The following is a 21,335-nucleotide window of genomic DNA, read 5'->3' as shown; positions in this document are numbered from 1 at the left end:
AATTATTTTTTGTCAAGTCCGAGTGAAATTTTTGATAAATTTTAAGCTTTTCGAAATGCTTCAATTTTTTTAATAATCGAGAATTTCGATTATGCCCACCGTTAGTTACAAGCATTAACTTTACGTTAATCTAGCATTTCGTTCAAAAAATGCTTTCGAAAAAGAATTCTGAAAAAGATTCTGGTTCTATTTGACACACATAACTGCATTATTTATCTGCACAAACACAGACAGAAGTATATATTTTACAATATTTTTATTATGTTTTGCATTGCCGAGAAACAAAACCAGGAGCTAATTCAACTCTGCAATATAATCCCGAAAAAATTATTTCCACAAATGTTGTATTAATAATCATTTGCTTAGAATAGGATCACATACATTTTTAATGAAGGTGTCTTTGTAAGAAAGCCCATTAGTTTCCCGGATAATACAAAGGAAGCATTTAGTTTTCGTTGGTGATACGTTCAATTAGTTTGTACGTGACGATTGTTTTCGGTCGAAAAAGGGCAGGTTCGTACGTACAACGATATCACTCCGGAGGCAAAATTACACTAGCGATTCTCAAAACAAAATTCACTGTACAAAACTGTACACAGTAACTCATCTGATTCTGGGTTTTTTTAAAAAGGGTTAGGCTTATTTTTTGCCTTGCTTAATATTTATTTATTAATTTATTTTACATAAACGGCATAAATTGTCTTTAACATATATTGAACTTAAATATGAAAAAAAAAACGTTTATAAAAACATAGCAAAAAATGATAAAATTACATACCTTTAACAATAGTAACAAATAGGTAAATACACATAAGCAACCAAGAATATTAACGAAACAAATACATAAATATGAAAAAACAAAAAAAGGAAAAACATTTTTAAATATAAAGAAAAGTTTAAGAATTGTATTGCGAGAGAAAAAAAGAAATCAGACTCGTTTTATAACTATCAAGTCCAAAACCAAATATATCAGCCTTGTCCTCATACTGATTGCCATATCTATGGAGCCTAGGGATAGGCAAGTGCACGTGATAATTAGTCTTAGAACTTGCAGAACAAAAAGGAGATCTGTGGCGGGTATGTCGACCAGGTACACGGAAACACACCAACTCCAGCAAATCAGGACAGTCAATTAATGAATTGATCACTCTAAAAAGTACTTTAAGGTAATTTAGAATTCTTTTATCGTTAAGTCTCAAAAGATTTGCTGAAGATAACAATTGATTATAATTAAATAAAGCAGCTGGAATATGAAGTTTGAAATTAATATATTTTAGAAATTTCTTCTAGACGCGCTCGAGTGAATCAGAATGTATGTAATATATTTTCAAGCTAACTTCAATAGGTATGTTATTTCTAACTGCTTTCACTTTTGTGTGAGGATCTGGCGAATAGGGCTTGTTAATACTTAAAGGCTGTACTTAAAAAATCCTTTAGACGCAGCGGGCTGTTTAATAATTATTTTTTCATTATTCAAATATGTATTTATAATTGAGCCTGTTATTGCAAAATAAACTAAAAATCGTAAATTCGCTGGTTATTTAAGTAGCGTGCACTCCCACTCACTGCTCGAACTGATTGAATTAATGAGAAAATTCATCAATCCAATAACAAAAAACCTCCCCTGTTTGTACCATTTATATGCCGATGAGTTGCAATTGTATATTCATTTTGAACCCGTTGACATTGTCGAAAAACATAAAGTAATGTCATTTGCACTCGAGCATATCTCTTCATGGACAAAAAACGTGAACTTCTTATAAATCCAACAAAAACTCAAATTGTACTTGTTGGTAGTAAACAAATGTATTTAAAAGTTCATTTTTCCACACTTCCTCTTTTCAAAATATATGTAATCATTCCACACGTAAAAAATAAATAAAATATTACAATAATAATGAAGTAATATTTTTTTTTTGTTTACTTGGCCGCCTTCCTTTTGCCGGTGGATCCATACGGAGTAACCCCAGATCAGCCTTCCTCCTCTTTTCTTCCAAACAAATTTATTAATTACAATATTAAAGAGAACAAAAAAATTGAATATTAGGTAGGTACAGTGAGATTAAATTTTAATGATTATTTTCAACAAGGGTTCTATAATTTTCTTTAAATTTGTTTAAAGTGAGGAAATATATCTCGATTTCAGTAAAAAACGTGTTATAATTATTTAGAATTCTAGGAAAAGATGCATTCTTATCATTATTCGTGTTTAAAATACCAACATGAAACAATTAGTGCAGTCGAGTTGTACGTTGAGAAATACGCATTTTTATTTTCTCAAGCGGTTGAGGGCAATCTAAGTTGTTGTTGCATATTTTGTAAAGGAAAACCTTATCATTGATGATTCTTTCAGATTGTAAGGTATCGATTTTGTGATGTACTGCAGCTTCTTCACAGTTATTGAAATGTTAATATTGACGCTTGTTTAGGTGATTCATTTTTTTGCTGTTGAATTCTTTCAATTCTTAAAATATATTTGGAATTTTGGGGAGACCAGACAGTGGAGCAATATTCAAGGATATTGCGGCGTACATGTGCAAAATATGAAGTTTTAGTGTCCATGGATTGCTGCGGACTCTTATTATAAAGCCCCATGTTTAGTGAGCTTTGCTTGTCTTCTCTAAATGTTCTTTATATGTCAATTTTTTATCCAAATATACACCAAGGTCACGAATATAGTCTACTTTAGTAATTTTGCATGCATTTATAAGGTAAAAGGATGGCATTATTATCTTATTTCTGGTAAACGTTACTTTGTAGCATCTGGAGACATTTAAATAAAGGAAATTATCATTGCAGTATTCAACGACCCTATCTAGGTCTCTGTGGAGGTTTTTAATATCTTCTAAAGATTCAATTTTGGTTAAAAATTTCATATAATCAGCGTACAAGGAAAAATGGGCAAAATCAAAGCAATAAAAAATATCATTTATGTAAATTTTAAAAAGAAGACGACCTAGAATCGATCCCTGGATAACTCCTGAGGAGGCACAATTAAATAAATATACAAATTATAAAAGTTTTATATTTCAGGTTTGAAAAAAACCAATATACTCGTATATGACTCACTCAAGCATCAAAATAAACTCTTCGAGTTTGAATCGGGTTGTCGTCCCGCGGCTAGTGTTGCGGACTCACGGATCAGAGGTCCGAGGTTCAAACCCCACTCTACCACAACTTCATTTCCATTTTCTCATAGTTTGTTATATATATAACTCATTGAAAATGGCTACCGAAATAGAAAAAAATAGGTGAAATAAAAGAACGCTTATATTTGTATAAAAAAAAACCGCTCTCATGTAATGTCAAAAAAAATTACTTATTTAAAAACAACGACGCATGTTACTGTTGACGCTACATCTATTTGAAAAAAATAATACGATAGCCCGATCCGTTGAGATAATCAGTGTCAAGTTAAAACAAGATGTGACTTGTCCGGCGGCTTCTATCTTCAGTTTCAAGCGTTTTTTTTTACTTCATTCGCCCAAACGCAGACTATATTTGGCAATATTAGAAGGAAGAAAAGCTGTTGAGAAGAAATATTTTAGAATCGCTGCCATAAATAGTCCCAGCGATTCCACATATTTTTCCTTAATTTTACTTATTTGAAATTCGGTATGTAGCACCATTTAGCATTGCTGGTTTCTTTGTAAATGTTCGCCAATTTATTTCGCCGTTTTTTTCCCGCCTTTTGTTAAAAACTCTGCTCCTTTTTAATGAGATTTTTTCTGGTCGTGAGGGAGTGGGTTAAAATTCCGAAATTAATTCTCGTGACGCTTCATATTTTTTATTTTATTTTTTAAACAAAGTTTAAACTTCAAAGATTTTACAGAAAAAAATTACTTTTTAACAACGCTGAAACAAAAATCTAGTTACTTTTTTTTATTTTTATGGTAGATATACAATAATACGAGTTCATATACCTATGCATCAAAAAAAAAGTTTCACTTAATTATTTATCACTTCGTGTAACGGCTATTTTGCCTCACAAAGACATTAACAAAACTGATAATGCAAATTAAAAAAAAATATTTTACATCATCCACGTACTGAATTTGCACTTTTGAAACGTACCTCAATTACTATCTGTTACATTTAGGCAAGGTAATCAGCCTTACGTTTTTTTTCTTAATTTCCTATAATATTACGTATTTACGGGTTCGATTCCCGATAAAGTTGACATTAAATATTTATTTAAAAAGGCGTGAAAACACCGGAATATCTCAGTCTCTGGATTGGTACCAGAAGCGTAAAACGGATCACCTAACTCTTATGTAAAAAAAATGATCCATATGCACTGCGATCGGTGTATCAATGCAGAGCCCTATGCATCATAAGGTGAAAGAAGGAAATAATGATGATGATATGTTAAAAAATAATTGTTCAATAAATCTACTAAAATTTAAATAAAAAATAAAGTTAAGGCCATTTTAAAAAGGAGAACGCCGCAATTCTAAAACTGTTTCTTTCCTTTCTTTAACTTAAAATCTTTTTGACCAAACTTTTATTATTTCATCAATCTTTACCGAGAGTAGTTTTTTTTATATAAGTAAGTTAGAAATTTTATTTATTATTATTCAAAAACAATAAACAATACATATGACATTGGTATAATAATCACAAATTGTTATTTTCGATATTGTTCATCAATTACATGTGAACACAGCATGCACAAATAGAAAAAAAAACCTAAATTGAATTCTATGATTGTTATAAAAGTTATTTTAATAAATTATTACTAACAGGTTATCAGAAATTATTATACCAACTTACATAAGTGATTATTTAATTTTGTATATTGCGTTACTGTTTTCCTAAAATTATTTATTGTATTGTTGAAGATATCAATATCAGCATTACTTTTAACATTATTACACAATCTTAACATATGTGATAATGCATTAAAGTTTGCCATATTATTGAAGGTTGGAAGATAAAATGTTGTGTACGATCTCAATTACCGACTAGGGACATTTAGGGGTATATTCTGTAAACAAAATGTAGAATCAACATTACAATTAATTATTTTATAAAGATATATCAAGTCTAAAATCTTTTTTCTAAATTCCAACTCATCTAGACCAAAATGTTCTAGGCGCTGATCATAAGACTGAAGGGTTCTGCCCAGGTTACATTTAAATGTTAGGATATGAAGATTTTTTTTGCACAAATTCAATTAAATTAATGTGCGTTTTGTCATCTTGTGACTAGACTACAGATCTGTTAAGTAAATAACAGTATTTATCGATACTATTCCTGGCCGATTACCATTTGTTCCCATCCTTCCTTTGACCCATCCATATGGTACCTACCTAACATAAATTTAGAACAAAAACCAAACAACATTTTTGACTTTTCATACAATCGGATAAAAAGAGGTTGGAATCGTCGCGCGTCGTGGAAAACATTGTTAAATTTTAAAGTTCATTTTGTCATACAGTGCCAGAAATATAAGAAAATTCAGATCATATTAAAGGTAGGTATTCATTCCATGCTCCTATTTTTCTCAAATATTTCCAAATCACAAAACTGCAAGAAATTAGTTTTTCATTTACAGTCCACCTTTTTGTTAACAAGATTAAAATTTCAAATTACTACGGACTAATGATCAACTGACACAAAACACAAAGTTTCATTCTAATTTGCGCGTCTTGTCACCCTGCCGATGCATGATTTTTCTCGGAGTGGGGAGGTTGATAAAAGCATAAAGATAAAAACGCTGTAAAAACTTTTTCTACTCGTTTTCAAGCGAAAAACCTCGTTGCAGACACCCTCCGGCTAGTCACGTGGTGCTTAGGGGTAGGAAAATGAGAATAGAGGATTAAAGGGAGTGAAATGTTGGGTATAAGTGGAAAACTGGGATTGCTAGCACTTTCACTATTTCAGAAACTCTATCTTAGGATTCTGAAATTTATCACTAACATAACATTGTAAAATAAACTCAGCATTATTGAGAAAAGATTCAGCTATTTATTGATTTATTGTGGAAGGTTGTTTGATTAAAAATATAAAACAAAATAAGGCAGATTTGTATGATCCTAATTATATGTTTACTTTTAATGATATCTTGTATTTCTTTGTTTTAACGCACCTATAAATCTCCGAGAAAATTTTTAACGTTTATCAGTTCATGGTTAACCTCTTCGTTCTAATTTTTACAACACCCTCTTAGAACAAATTCACAATAATTCCTCTTTTTGTTCTTATTCATATAGTGTCCACGCGGCTCGACAGTGGAATCATCTCCCACCCATTATCAAATATGTTTCTACAGTATTTCTGTTCAAAATCACGTCTGAAGAAACATTTCCTTTCTTTTCCTTAATCTACCTTCTTTTTCACGATTCTCTTTATTTCCTTTTTTCATTGATCAATGGTGTTGATTTAAGTTAATTTATATACAAAAACCATTTTTTATATTTTTGTATGGCGTAAGCATTTTTTTTTGTAACTTGAAATTAAATCATTCTAATATATGAAGCCTATGTAAGAACTAAAATATTTTATATGCAATTTATCTGGGGAACAGGAAATCAATTTAATAAATCCATACTACAAAGACAGCAAAACAAAACATTTGAGTTAGTATATGACCTCTTTTATCTAACATCAACAAAAGAACTCCTTAAATAAACTAAACAATTGAAGGCAATAATAAACGCAGATGGTAGACGTGAAACGCCTGATTTTTAGTATATTAAAAATATGGATCCATTAAATATTTGTAAAAAATTTATCGGACTTCACACTGAAAAAATTATAATACTGTGTCTATCGTTATTTTTTTTTTAACCAAATAGAATAGAGTTTACTTTATGGACGCGTTATAATTTCATATAAAATAAATGTTCTTAAAATGACTGATATAAATAATGATCAAACGACTTTATTTTATTTTAATTTTTTTATGCATTTTATCTTCATCATCATAACCATTCTATTCCATTTTATTATTTATTTATTATTATATTTATTCCATTCTATTGTACTCAAGGGATCGTATTGCTACACCAAATCTCTATCATTTGTTGAATGAAGATAAAGTGATCAATCCAAAGCTTTAGTTGACAGTACAAAAACATGTAAAACCTAATTGTCTACCTTCTTATGAATCGGACCACTGACTTTTAGCATATTAGGGGAACGCGCCAACAACTGCGCTACGAGGCTAACTTTTCCCAATCGATTTCCTCTTTTAGGATTTTTACCTGAGAGTAGTTATCGAGTCAAAAACACTTGTTTGGGATTCTGAGTCTATTTTACATGCATAACAGTACCTTGTATCCTGTATCTGCTTTGAGCATAATATACATTTATGAGTAAATTATATTAATGCAAATTTTAAATATGTCCGTTGGGTATAATATTAATTTTACGAAACAGGAAGAAGTTCAACTTACAATTTGAAAATATTAAAAAACTTTTCTTCTGAATTACAAAACTTAGATTTTTCGGCACTGACAACACTCGGCACACGCACATATTTTTTTACGCAAGTTTCAGCATAAAATTATTTAATAGAAAAAAAATTTAACAGAAATTATTTGCACGTTTTTGTCAAAATTGACAAATGGTACATAATGTATGAAACAAGAAAAAAAAACAATATTTTGATTGCATCGCGTTTGTCTACCATGCAAAAGATCTCGCTTCTCAATATATTTATGACATAAAATATTAATTTAAAAATGTGTTTTTGCACTAAAATATTTCATAATCCCTGTACTGCCACCTGAACCGAAAGACTGATCATCTTACCTTCATGTAATAAAAATGATTAAGATACACTGCAATTGTTCGGTTATAAGGTTTAGTGGTAGATTATCAGTATCATTAGATGAATTAGAATAAGCGTCTCACAGAAATGACACGTGACTTCACTTGTGTCATAAGCGTATGGAAATATTACGTTTTTTTATTTTACATTTTTATTGTAGTAAAGTTCTATGAAGTACTGTCCATTAAAAAATATTTTTTAATAATTATTAGTAGAATAAGAAATACTTTTAAATTTGTAATTTTGAATTCCCGGAAAAATGGTCATTCCATCGGCCGCCCCTTAAACGTCACGATTCATGTTTATTTAATCCTGGCCATAAAAATTTGTTTAAAACGTTATAAAAAATCTTGAAGTCACACCAACCAAGGCCAAACACGTTGAATTTTTCTAACAACGTATTTTCACTAAATATTCATTTTGAGTTTGGATATACAATTTTTTATTCGAAATCCATTTCAAATACTTTTATTTTTATTCGTAGTAGGTGATAATTCACTTTTACCGGAATGTTGAGTATTTTTAAGACAAAATTTTGGTGATAGGAAGAACTGACGCTTTACACTTTTTAAACGCCAGGAATAAAACTTTGAAATGACTTCACTTGGGTTTTTACGCACTGACAACACTTAAGCTTCTTAAATTAATTTAAGCGACAACTTTAGTTTAAGTCGCGCTGTTTCGAGCCTAGTTCACCCAACCCTAGCACGCGATTATGCAGTACATGTGTTAATCGCGCCACCTCGTTCAGAATACCTAAAGTGGCCATTAGCGTAAACTTTCTTAATGAAACTGTCTTCGGTTGGCTCACGGAACCAACACGACTACATTGGAACTGAAGGCTCGCCTTGGTATCGTCTAAGTTCACTTAACAAACTTATTCCAACCAATTTACGAGACTTAATGCTAGTACTTTACGCGCAATAAGCGCCAAAATAACGCAAAACGACGCCATTTTGCATTTTTATATTATTTTTAAAAAATTGATTGGAATTCCCAAAGACTGTGATTATATCGCAAGCAGTGACTGCATTTATAATGTATACTAACGCTTGCATTACATGGATCAAACATCGTAAAAGAACTTGAGAAAGATCTTGTATCTACAGTTTCTTGTACAAAAATTTTTGAGATTGAGAATTCTCGGGTCGATTTGTTTTATTTGTCTTATTTACAATATATATATTTTTTTAATAATTTTGTTTTAATGTGTATAAACAACTTTCTACATACGCAAGTAACCATTGTTTTTGTTTTTTACATAAATATAATACACAAATAAATTTGTTGCAACAGAGAGAGACAAAATTTTTGAGAAGGGAATATGAAAGTCCCGTCATTTACTGGGCTTATGACCTGTCATTAGCTGGTTAAAGTAGCCGCTTTACACACGGTGTAGCATTCACCATTCTTCCCATGTTCAAACATCCACAATTCCTCAACTCTTCCATCTGTTGACTTTTGTGAAGTGAAGAAAATTCAGCATGTCTACAAACATTTGGGCATACTCAAAACATTGTTAATAATACTACACATACTTCACTTTTTATGATATTTAAAAAATATATATTTCATGCTTTACAAGAATAGATTATATAACTGAGTAAACAGTGCATTCTAAATTTATTCCAACAGAGGGAAAACATTCTTGAGAAAAGAATATGGAAGTTAAGGTATTTACAGGGCTTCTGACCTGTCATTTTACTGGTTTAAGTGGCCATTTTACACACTGCATAATTCTCGAAAGTGAAAGGAAGATGAAATCATTACAAAATACTAACATTAACATCAGCAGTGAGGATAGAATGCCTCACACGTCCATCCTGATGCACATTTCTAGCTTTTTTCACTATTTTTACACATCTAGTCGTACATTCCTTCAGTTATATCTGCTTTTGACATTAAAAGTCTTCAGGTTTTAGTTTATCTGAACATGTCACGTCTTTTTTGTCTTTGTCCTGCATTACTATTCATTTTCACCATGCATATCTGTTTTACCAGTCTTCCGTCATCCATTAGTTCTTTATAACCAAACCATCTAAGTGACCCATGTTTGATCTTATCATTTATACCTGTTTTAAATTCTCACTCTCTTCTGATTTCATAATTTGTAACAAGATATACAAGAGATCTCATTTTGACCATGTTCACTGTACTTTCATTCGTCTACTGCTAGTTCCATGTTTCACTTTCTGATAAGTGTTGGGACTGAAACTCCATTGTGCGCTGCCTGTCTAGCTTTGATTGACACGTTTTTATTATCAATTACTGTGCTCAGTGCTCCGTTTATTTTACTAACCACCAATACTCTTCTTTCACCATCCTTTTCTACTTTTCCATAATTGAAAACAATACACTTAAATGATTTCAAGACTCAAAAAATTCAACAAAAACATAATTAAAATAATATGTCAATAAATAAATTTAAAGTAAATCTAAAGAAATTTTTTGAACACGTGTAAAATCTGCGTTTAATGTTAATTTGTATGAATTTATTATTATTTTATGCTTTTTTCCTCATATACTAGTTTATATTTAAAGTTACATAAACTCTTATAAATAAACAATACCAACAGTGTATGTCACTCTCCAAGCACAAGAGTAAGTCTGTTTTTTTGGAATTTTACAGTGATAACATTTACTAGATGTATAAAAGTAGAGTAAAAAACATGCACCTTTTATGAAATTTATTAATAAAAAATAAAAATAAAACGTTTTTAATAAACGTGAATGTTCAAACATAAGCAAAATAGTTAATATTCCTGTATGTAAAGAAATCACATAGGGCCATTTGCGTCAAAAAAATTAAATAAACAAAAAATACCGTTCCAATTATTCATGCGTTTTCTTCAAAATGGACAAAATTAAATAAAATAAGAAACAACAAAACAATATAATTTTACTCATGTTTTTACGGCTGGATCACATTGCTCAATATAACTTTTAATTCTTTTGTTATTATTCTGTAAAATTTTATCAGTCATAATTAATTAATTACTAGAAAATTAATTCATTTTCCTTTCTTTCAAAACATTTTTTACCTAACATTGTTCTAGCAAAAATACTGATTGTTTATTCAAAATTTGAGCTGAAACTTTATTGTTCATTGTTTTTGTTTACTCAGTACTACCACGGAGAAGTAAAATTAATTTATATATAGCAAGATAGATGGTAAAGCCACAAAGAAGTTTTCAAAAAAATCCATTACTTCATTTTTTTATGCATATTATAATGATTGCACTCCCGCGATTTGAGCTATAAGTTTAAATATGTCAATTTATAAAAATACATTGTTACATTTGCAATTACAAATTTATTTTTTCCCAATTTTAATATTCAGTTAAACAAGACTGATTTTGAGGTAACTAACTCATCATCAATAATTATTATAGTACTCGCGCCTAAATTTTTATCTCAATGTTCGCGTGGCCTACTATAGTATTTGTTTTGCTAAATGCTGTATAAAACAAAATACGCAGCAGCGTTTTGGAAAATCATTACCGCGCTTCTTCTACAAGTAAAATCACTAAAATGTTTTTCCCAACGCTGGCTGATGCAGCAAACTTCCGTCGTCATCACCAAAGTACTTTCGAAACGACCCATTTTTTTACCGGACACGGAGCTATGAGAAGTTACCTATATAGGTTACCTTGTGTTTTTTTTTCCTTCTCTTTTTTATACTGTCATAATTAACCTTACATATAATTGCTTTATAATATGGAAACTTCACTGGTCCATTAGAGTTAAGACTAATTGTGTAAAATATTAAACTTTGTAGCTGTACTGTATGTTTCCTAAATAAAAGAAAATAAAAATAAAATAGATTTAAATTAAGGAATGATGACTATTTTCCATCTGATGATATTTCTTCACAGAGTATCGAACATCTGTTATTTCAGTGCCCATTTTCAGTTTACAATGCCATAATCTTGAAGCGGAATGCAGGAAAGATGGAATATTTTTAACAGATATCCACACTGTCGTTGAAAGTAGTTATTACGCGCCATCGTTTTTGGACTTTGCAACAATGATGATTGGACTCGTAAAAGTAATAAACCAAAATCAGTGATCGAACATCCCATTTCTAAGACAAACAAAAACTATTTTTATTCCGAGCATCTTAGCCTTGTACATGACACGTAAGGCTACTAAATACAGGGTGTTTTTAAACCCTGTCACATCCAAACCCGCGATGTCAGTATGGGCAAGAAGACATATTGGCATATTTAAACAATATATTTAGAACGAATAAAAGAAAATTTGTAAAAAAAATATATTAAAAATAACAAATGGTTGCTTACTTCTACAGGAGAGAAGCGAAGGGGGTGCGGCCGCGTGGTTGACGGTGTGCCAGACTCCCCCCTCCCCTCTCCTCGTTTTTTTCCCGCAGAAATTAGAAACCATTTGTTTTTTTTTATATTTAATTTTTTAAATTTTATTTGTTCTAAAAATTTATTTTAATGTGCAAATATGTCTTCTTGCTCATACTGATCATCGCGGTTTCGGATGTGACAGGGTTTAAAGAACACCCTGTGTATATAAAAAAAACTATATTAGGCCAAAATAGAGTACAATTTTTTCATTTTTCCTTGTATTTTTTAATGAAACATATACTAATCACAAAATATGTTTTTAATTCATTTTAAAAAACACAACATAACTTTTAAGATGGAGAAAAATTAAATGTTACCCTTAATTATGGAAACCTGGTTAAAGAACAGTACTTTCAGATTTATGAGAGATCAAAAAAAGCAAAACTTCACAAATAATTTGTTTATATTTTTTTATTTATATCCCTACAGAGATGAGGTAGAATTTTTTCAATTTCAGGATTATGGATATTCGAGCGTTTACAGGGCTTATGACCTGTCATTGGCTGGGTTAAGTGGCCACTTTAAGTAGGTACTACAACATTCCCCATTCCGCTTATTAGCGAATATCCACACAGGTAACATTTTTGATTTTTGATGTGTGTGTACAAGTACACGTACCAAAAATAATGTTCAATAATTTGTTTCATGAAATTGAGCGTATATTACAGCCCGATGATCCGGATATACTTATTTCCCTCGTGTAGGACACATTTTTTTGTAGTTCTATTGAATGTTTTTTAAGTCCTTGCCATTGGTTACCTAAAATAAAAATTAAATACATAATTAACCAAAAACTATCTAGGAAACTATATAATTTATTATTTTTGTAAATGTTAGTATGGAAAATAACCTACTTGACAAAAAAAACTATCACCAACGAAAATATAACAATGCTCGCATGGACTACTATGGTAATCCATACGAATAAGTCAAATTTACTACTCGCGTGCTCACACTTTTAAGGTACATTTGTCCTTGAAGAATATACGAAAAGTTATTTAACAAATTAATGTCTTCCGGTAAAAAAAATATCGATAAAAATGTCACCCTGGATTACTTTAGTAGTACGCGCGAGAACTCTTGTATTCTTCGTCAGGATTATTATTTAAAGGAAGTCATTGATTCGAAAACATCTCCTTACGGTTCAGGTTCAAGGTACATATGAGGGGTGAAAATAATTCAAGTAAATATATTTGGTCTCATTGTTATTTCCTTAATAAAATACGAACACTTGTATTATGCCCTCTCTATTTACATTTAAATGAAATATTTATGATTTATCTGATTGTGTTTAATACCACAATTAATGGCAACGGTACTTTGGGATAAATGGCCAGGGTACATTAAAATATATTAAAACACAAACTCAGCATTGTCTTGTTGCAAATCCAATAAGTCCACAGTGGTATCATAATTTACTGCGTAAATGGATTAAAAACTAATTATTTCTGGTTTTTAGAAAATATAGGTATATTCATGATCTGAACCCAGCGTTTGTTAGTTTCTGTGATAATCTCCGTGGAAAATGAATGAAATAACTAAGGTTGGGAGCTTTAACTTAATTTGACTAAATTTAAATGACAATTTTTCCCATACTAATTACAGGTACAACGTTTGAATTAAGGAAAAATGTGTATAATTATACATTAATATAGAAAATATTATATAATAATTATATCTTTTTGATGCAAATGGCACTGCATAGATATTTCAAATACAGCGTAGTATATTGATAAACTGTTTCATGCAGGTAAGGGGATATGTCCAAATAATCATAATACCAGTCCAGAACAATGCAATTATGCACTGTGAAACGACTGAGGTACAAAAAAAAGAGATGCATCATAGAACGATAGTTTGAAATTATTTTCTAAGAAATAAGCATTGTCTCGTCAATATAGTCGTGTAAAACGCGTAGAACAGTAAAAAAGACTAACTGTCTACGCCAGTTTACTGTGAATTCAAAGTTGTATGTCGCGCCTTTTTACGCTGGTTCACATTTACTGACTACAAGTTTGGTTCCGGAACTTAAGTTGTTGCATCTAGTGTGTACATTCATTCCTTTTCCGCTCCTAATGGTGCATAGGGCACTGCATCAGTGCACCGATCGCAGTTGTTTTGATCATTTTTGTTACATTAAGATAAGATGATCAGTCTTACGCTTCAGATACTATTCCAGGGACTATGAAATATTCTAGTTTGAAAACAACCTTTTAACTTAATATTTCATATCAACCATGTCGGGAATCGAATCCGTGACCTCTTGCATGGTAGGCAAACGCGCTGATTAAAACACCACGAGGCCGAAATACTCGTACATATCAATGTGTAAAACCACATTTTAAAGAATATTTCATGTCTATCTTCCAAGGAATCGATCCTGGGACCTGCAGTATGGAAGCCGGACTTATCTTCACTCGATCCATACGTTCAGGATTTTTGCCTGAGAACATCCATTGAGTCAAAAGCACTAGTCCTGGATTATTTGATATTTTACACGAAGACACGCCCGGACACATTTTTACATTTAGATGAATTTAGTATTTTCATTATTTGTAAATAACGAAAAAATTCTTATTCCGTGATTTTTACAGTTTTTTTTTCACTGCAACGAGACCCGATTGCAGTGTTAAATTTATATAATATAAAGTTTTTATTTTGTGACATTACCGGGAGACAAATAAAAAATATTCTTTAAAAAAAGCTAAATTTGCAATTGCGTCGATCTAAAAGTTGTTAAAATTGATCGATTCAATTGATTTTATTTCAAGGGGTTAAGAACAAAACGCCGATCGTAAATTCTTTCATAATGTCAGTATTGGAAGCACATATATACAGGTGCAAATCCCGGTACCTTACCAAAACTCAAAACATCAACTTCAAAGTTTTAAAAATAAGTTTTACAGGAGAATGTAAGTTACAAAGTGCTTCGATATTGAGGCCTCAATTACGGACGCAGCATTCTCCTATAATGAGCGATTTGAGGGTGGGGTGATTCACACGTGTTGCTAATGTCTCAGAAGAGCCTTAACTCAACTTGTCTATTCGTCACACCTGCGGGCTTCTGTTGTCTTAGAAGGACGTCAATGACGATCTTTTGGCTTTGTTCGGAAGAACTAAAGGACGAAAAATTGACGTGGAAGAAAACGAAAGTTATGACTTACAATATGATCTTTTGAAGGCAACTGGCGATGTTCACGTGCTCCTCTGAATAGCGGGTATATTAAAAAAAAAAATGATTATATTTTAAGTATATAAGGGAGTTTCCATTTTAATAACTTTTGGTTAATTACAAATACGCTTTAATCACATTTGTTGAAGAGTGAACTAGATGTGCAGAAATACTTCGTACCGGAGAAGGAAAATTTTGCGAGCGGACTGTATTGTTTAAAGGAGGTCACGCAATTCTATGAAACCTGCTGATGTCTTGAGACGAGACGGAGTGTTGGAACCTTTTTGTGAAACTGGCGTTCGTTGGACGCTTGCACAGCTTGTGTATGGAGATGGTGGTTTAGGTATACGTTGGCACAGCTTGGTCGTTGATATTGTTGGGAACATAAGACTGTTTGATGTTATTTGCAAACTTAAGATTAAACGTTTTTGACCGGCCCTAATACGAGTATTGTGAGAAGCTGCGCTAAGAAAATAGGAAGTGGGACAGATATGGATGGGAAAAGATGTATTTGTTGTTATGATTCTGTGCACACAACATTCATCCGTAAATACAATATTTCGATATCATAATATCAAATAATTAGTGCACTCAATTAAGCTTGTTTTTTTTTGCGATAAAATATTTATTTCAACGGCTTAAAAAAAGTGAATTTGTCAACCGTCAATTAAACATTTAAAGCTGGAATTATGATAATCTGACAACAGATCTCAAATAGTCCGCAAAATCAAGGGTCTGGTCACAATCAACCGACATTTCAGTTTTTTGTACCCCTGTTCAACTTGCTCAGTCAGTGTTGGACCCCTAGTTTTCCGGATCCTGATTTGCATATAAATTATACCTCAAAAGAGGCTGTATTAGAAGATGGCCCTGTATTATTAATAGGGGTCGTAATATTATCCAATATCAAACGATTTATTTTAATTTTGTGAAAATCTCCTCTGGTAACGCAAATCCTTTGGCAACGTGGCTGAGCCGCTACGGCATAAATTTTTAGTTTAGAAATAATAGTTTAGGGATCATATTGCGTGATCGAGTTAACAAAATAATGTTTCGAGTAAATCAATATGCAAATTCAACTAATACCAAAATACGTTTTATAGCTGAAACTGAAATAAACGGTAATGTATATTAAATCTAATAAAATATTTGTATTTGACTACTCACCGACTCTTCATTGTCTACTGGTTTCAAAACGTACCCATCTCTTTATCAGGACACCAATTAAACCAAGATGCGAAACCCACTATACACCTTCGCCATAGTTGTTGCACAAAAATACAAAACTATCACCACATGCATTTTAATGAGCATATGCACTGATGACGACAAACATGCAGTGATAAGGTTATGAAAATATTTTGTGTTGTGGAAGAAATACTTAAAAAAGAAAGAGGGGATGAAGGGAGGGGCGTGAGTTGAGAAAGCTTTCCTAATGTGAGAAATATTTAAAATTAATCATCATCATTCCCTTTCCGCACCTAATGGTGCATAGGGCACTGGATTGGTACACCAATCACAACATATCTCGATCAATTTTACTACATGAAGGTAAGGTGATCAGTCTTACGCTTCAGGTACCAGTCAAGGGACTATGAAATATTCTAGTGTGAAAACACCCTTTTAAATAAATATTTCATATCAACCATGTCGGGAATCGAACCCGAGACCCCTTGAATGGTAGACAAATGCGCCGACTATTATACCACGAGGCCGACAATTAGAAAAGCATTAAAAAATAATGATACTTTATCCTTATACCCGTATATAAATAGTATGTGTATATAAAGTGTAAAATAAATAAATAAATACTTTGATCAATAATCAAACAAATTTCAATTATACGATGTTCCATTGTAATGGTCACCCTATACCTACTAAACTCGAGCCCCTCCCTTCACCCCCACCCTATTTTTTTCGATTATTTCTCCCTTAACATAAAATATTTTCATAACATGCATGTCTTATTGGTTTTATATTTTTGTATAACAACTATGGTGAAGGTTTATAGTAGGTTTTGCATGTTAGTTTAATTTGTGTCCTGACGAAGAGACGGCTACGTCTCAAAACCTGTAGACATAGAAAAGTCAGTAAATGGTTTTATACAAATATTTAATAACATTTAGTAAAACGTTCGACCACAAAGTTCAAACTTGAAATATTGATAATGTGTTTATATATACTTATGAAATATCATATAAAGAGTATTATTTCCATTATTTGATATTTGATTATAACTGAGGAATGTTTATTTAAGAGATATATGTTTAAGAAAAAGAAAACTAGCGATGTTTAATTAGAATTACCGTAGCCGCTTCTAAAAAATCGTGCTATGTTAAATAAGAATTCTCGTAGCCGCTTCAAAAAAATGAGCGATGTTAAATAAGAATTTCCGTAGCCGCTTCAAAAAAATCGAGCGATGTTAAATAAGAATTCCCGTAGCCGCTCCAAAAAAATCGAGCGATGTTAAATAAGAATTCCCGTAGACGCTTCAAAAAAATCTAGCGATGTTAAATAAGAATTCCAGTAGCTGCTTCAAAAAAATCGAACGATGTTAAATAAGAATTTCCGTAGCCGCTTCAAAAAAATCGAGCGATGTTAAATAAGAATTCCTGTAGCCGCTTCAAAAAAATCGAGCGATGTTAAATGAGAAATCCCGTAGCCGCTCCAAAAAATTCCAGCGATGCTAGATAAGAATTCCCGTAGCCGCTCTAAAAAAATAGGTGTTCTTTAGTTTTGTTATTTTATTATGAATTATGAATATTTTTATTTATAAAATCACTATACAGCTCCGTGTATTATTATTAAAAAATTCAAAAGAAGGAAATATTAGCGTTTTTATAATTTACCTAAATATTTTAATTTTTGAGGCTATTTTCAAGTGGTTAATAACTAACTACTAGAATATAGAAATCAAGATAGGGTAGAGTAGGGTTCTATTATTTTTTTTACATGAAAAAATATTTGCGTTCTTATGATTTACCCAAATACTTAATTTTGAGGGCTGTTTTCAACGAGTTGTAAATAACTCACTATAAGAAAATGGGAATCGAGTTGGGGTAGAGTGGGATTCGAACCAAGGACCTTAGGTCCGTGAGTCCGAGACACTAGCCACAGGACCACAACCCGATTTCGAACCTTGAACCTCTGATCCGTGAGTCCGCAACCCTAGCCACGGGACCAAATCCCAGTTTATGTAAGGCTGAGGTAAGCACTATCGACAAAATCAAGATATGAGATCTGCGTTGGTTTGGACATGTAGAGAGAAAAGACAGTGAAAGAAAGGCTAAAAAAATTAACAATGCGAATGTAAACAGTGGTCGAAATCGACTAAGACCGAGAAAGACATGGCATGACCAAATCTAACAAATACTTGAAGCTGGACATATCGAAAGTTGGAATAATCGGCGCGAATGCTTAAAATGTATGAATGTAGAGGAAACAAGGTCTGTAGGCTGACAGATAGATATGGCGTTCTATCCTCTCTGCCCCCCACAATGGGGAAACAGCGTGATGGCTTGTTTATTGAATAACGGATTTTTTTATTTCTTTTTTTATTGAAAATGTTTACATAATCATTCATTTGAACATTTATTCAATTCCCCCCAAAATGCAAAAGCAGTTTTTTTTCAGGGATTTCGCTCTTTAAAAATATTTAGGTAACACAATATTGTAATGTTTACACAAAAATATTAAAAATATAAAATTTATCAATAAAATTAAAGTAAAATAAAATAAAATACAAGTAAATCAAGGCTCTTTTGATACCGAAATATATAAAAATAATAAACAAACACTTTTTTTAACCCTGAAATGTATATTTTTTAAATACTTTGGTGTTGATCAATGTTGGATGTTAACATAAGTTGTTTTTTTTAATTAAAAATGAGCGCCAAAATTTAAAAAAAAGCAACGCTATGGAATAAACCATTAAAAAAAAAATCTTCCCTATAAGAGTGTACTTGCTTTTACGTTTCACATTTTATTTTATTTTATTGGAAGTCTTCGAAATGGAGTATTAAGTAGACGAGAGTAATATTTTTCCACACCTCTTTCTGTTCGCGTTCAATCGAGAGAATAAAGTTACCATAGTTGCTCGCAAAATTTGTGCAGTGAACGGCGAAGATGCTATAAATGAAAGGACAGAATTTCGACCTGAAAGATTATCAGTGGACTTCGATGAGGACAATTTAAACCATTTTATTCATAAAGATCTCGATCAAACCACCATAGAATTGGCTAAGCAGATAAATTATTGTCTCACGACCGTATAACGCCATCTTAAATTCTCCTTTCTTGTGTAAACTAGAGTTGGAGTGAGATTTGTTCGGAAGATTATTCCGATTTGATATTATTTAATTACGGTTAGTATTTGGAATTATGTAGGTCATGCTTATTAAATTATACGCGATGAAGATTACGTACATTCAATTAATTTTTCATTGAGTTTACAATGCTAAGAATAATTTATAATCAAGAGCTTTACAGATTAAACGTCATATTTTTATTTGGAGGCCGTCAGCGTGGAAAAGAGAGCGATCTCTCTCGTGTTCTTGTTTTATTAAGTTTTTGACAGCATCCTTTGTTAACCGATTTTGCATTTTATTCAATGTTTAAGCACAGTAGCACTGATCAAAAAAGAAAAAATAGCTATAAAAAATATATATTTTAAAAGCATCTTACTTATCTCTAATAATTTCGTCTATGTTAGTTCAATTCCATTCAATACATCCATACGAATACCAAAGGATACAAGGTCTATCACATCATTTCGTGGGATGGCTTTTGTTAAAAACAAACATTCATATATGTAGAAAGAGTGTTATAGGAAAGCGTCTAGATTTTATAAAAATAATTTGTTTTTTAAATCGTTTTTGAAATATTTAATTATTTAAATGCCCTGTAGGCTTTAACATTTTTACATACATATAATGACAAACGTGTATTTTGCACAAAAATAGCAAAAAATAAACAAGATTTTAAGAAGAATAATTAAAATAAAAAATATGAAGAAAAATTGTTTTTAAATATAATTATAACATACACGGGTAGGTATACTTTACATAAAGTACATACATATATTGCAATAAAGAAAATAAAATTTCATTTTTAAATATAAAAACAGTCATGTATTTTACACAAAAGTAGGATAAAATATAAATGAATTAAGAAGAGTAAGAAAAATAGAAAAACATTAAAATAATCATCTTTACATATTATTGAACAAAAATATGGGTAAACATAATAATGCATACATGTTTTGCAGTGAAGAGACCAGAAATGCATTTTAAAACATAAAGGTAGACATGTATTTTAAACAAAAGTAGGAAACAATAAAGATGAATTAAGACAAGTAAAAAAAAAAAAAAAACATCTTTACATATTAGTAAAAAATATATGAAAATACACAATAATACATACATATATTGCAGTTAAGAGAACAGAAGTGCATTTTTTGTACAAGTTACTTTAAAGGAATCATAAAATTAGAAAAAGTTAGAAAAATTATAATTTTGAATACAGAAATGAGTCAATAAACGGTACACAATTGAAATCAACAAATTATTATTAAGGCTTAACAAATTACAACGGGGATGGAAAATACCTTCAAGAAGGAAATATGGAAGTCTAGGCGTTTACAGGGTTTATGACTTGTCATTGGCTGGTTTAAGTGGCCACTTAATGACTCCCGAAGGGGTGAAATCCAGCATTTTGTCTTCAAACATTTAGACAAACTCAAATCTCAAACAAACTCAAAACTGTATTATTTAGGCATTAAAATTAAAATAACGTCAATTGATACTGCCTTTTAAAATTAAAAAGTGTCATTTTAAGTTTATCTATATAATTTGCGTATTCATTTGCAAATGCATGAATTCTTCTTATTGGCGAGTGTGCACTGTAGTTTGTTGTAGATACATTTGCATAGAAGAGATTATTAAATCGGGTAACCCGGCCAGGCACTCGCAAGTTAATTAGTTGTAACAGTTGTTTACTAGTTAAGGTATTAACA

General features: G+C 31.2%; 1 protein-coding gene across 1 annotated transcript in view; it reads left to right on the top strand.

The window, feature by feature from the left end:
• Nucleotides 1-21,335, top strand: part of LOC148280389 (zwei Ig domain protein zig-8-like) — a 138,025-nt gene that overhangs the window by 95,046 nt on the left and 21,644 nt on the right. The window lies entirely within an intron of this gene.

This window comes from Micrasema longulum, unplaced genomic scaffold (genome assembly GCF_059751315.1).
Source record: "Micrasema longulum isolate JH-2025_06_02 unplaced genomic scaffold, ASM5975131v1 h1tg000584l, whole genome shotgun sequence".
NCBI lineage: Eukaryota > Metazoa > Arthropoda > Insecta > Trichoptera > Brachycentridae > Micrasema > Micrasema longulum.
The sequence above is the reverse complement of the archived record's forward strand: the minus strand, read 5'-3'. Positions and strand labels throughout refer to the sequence as shown.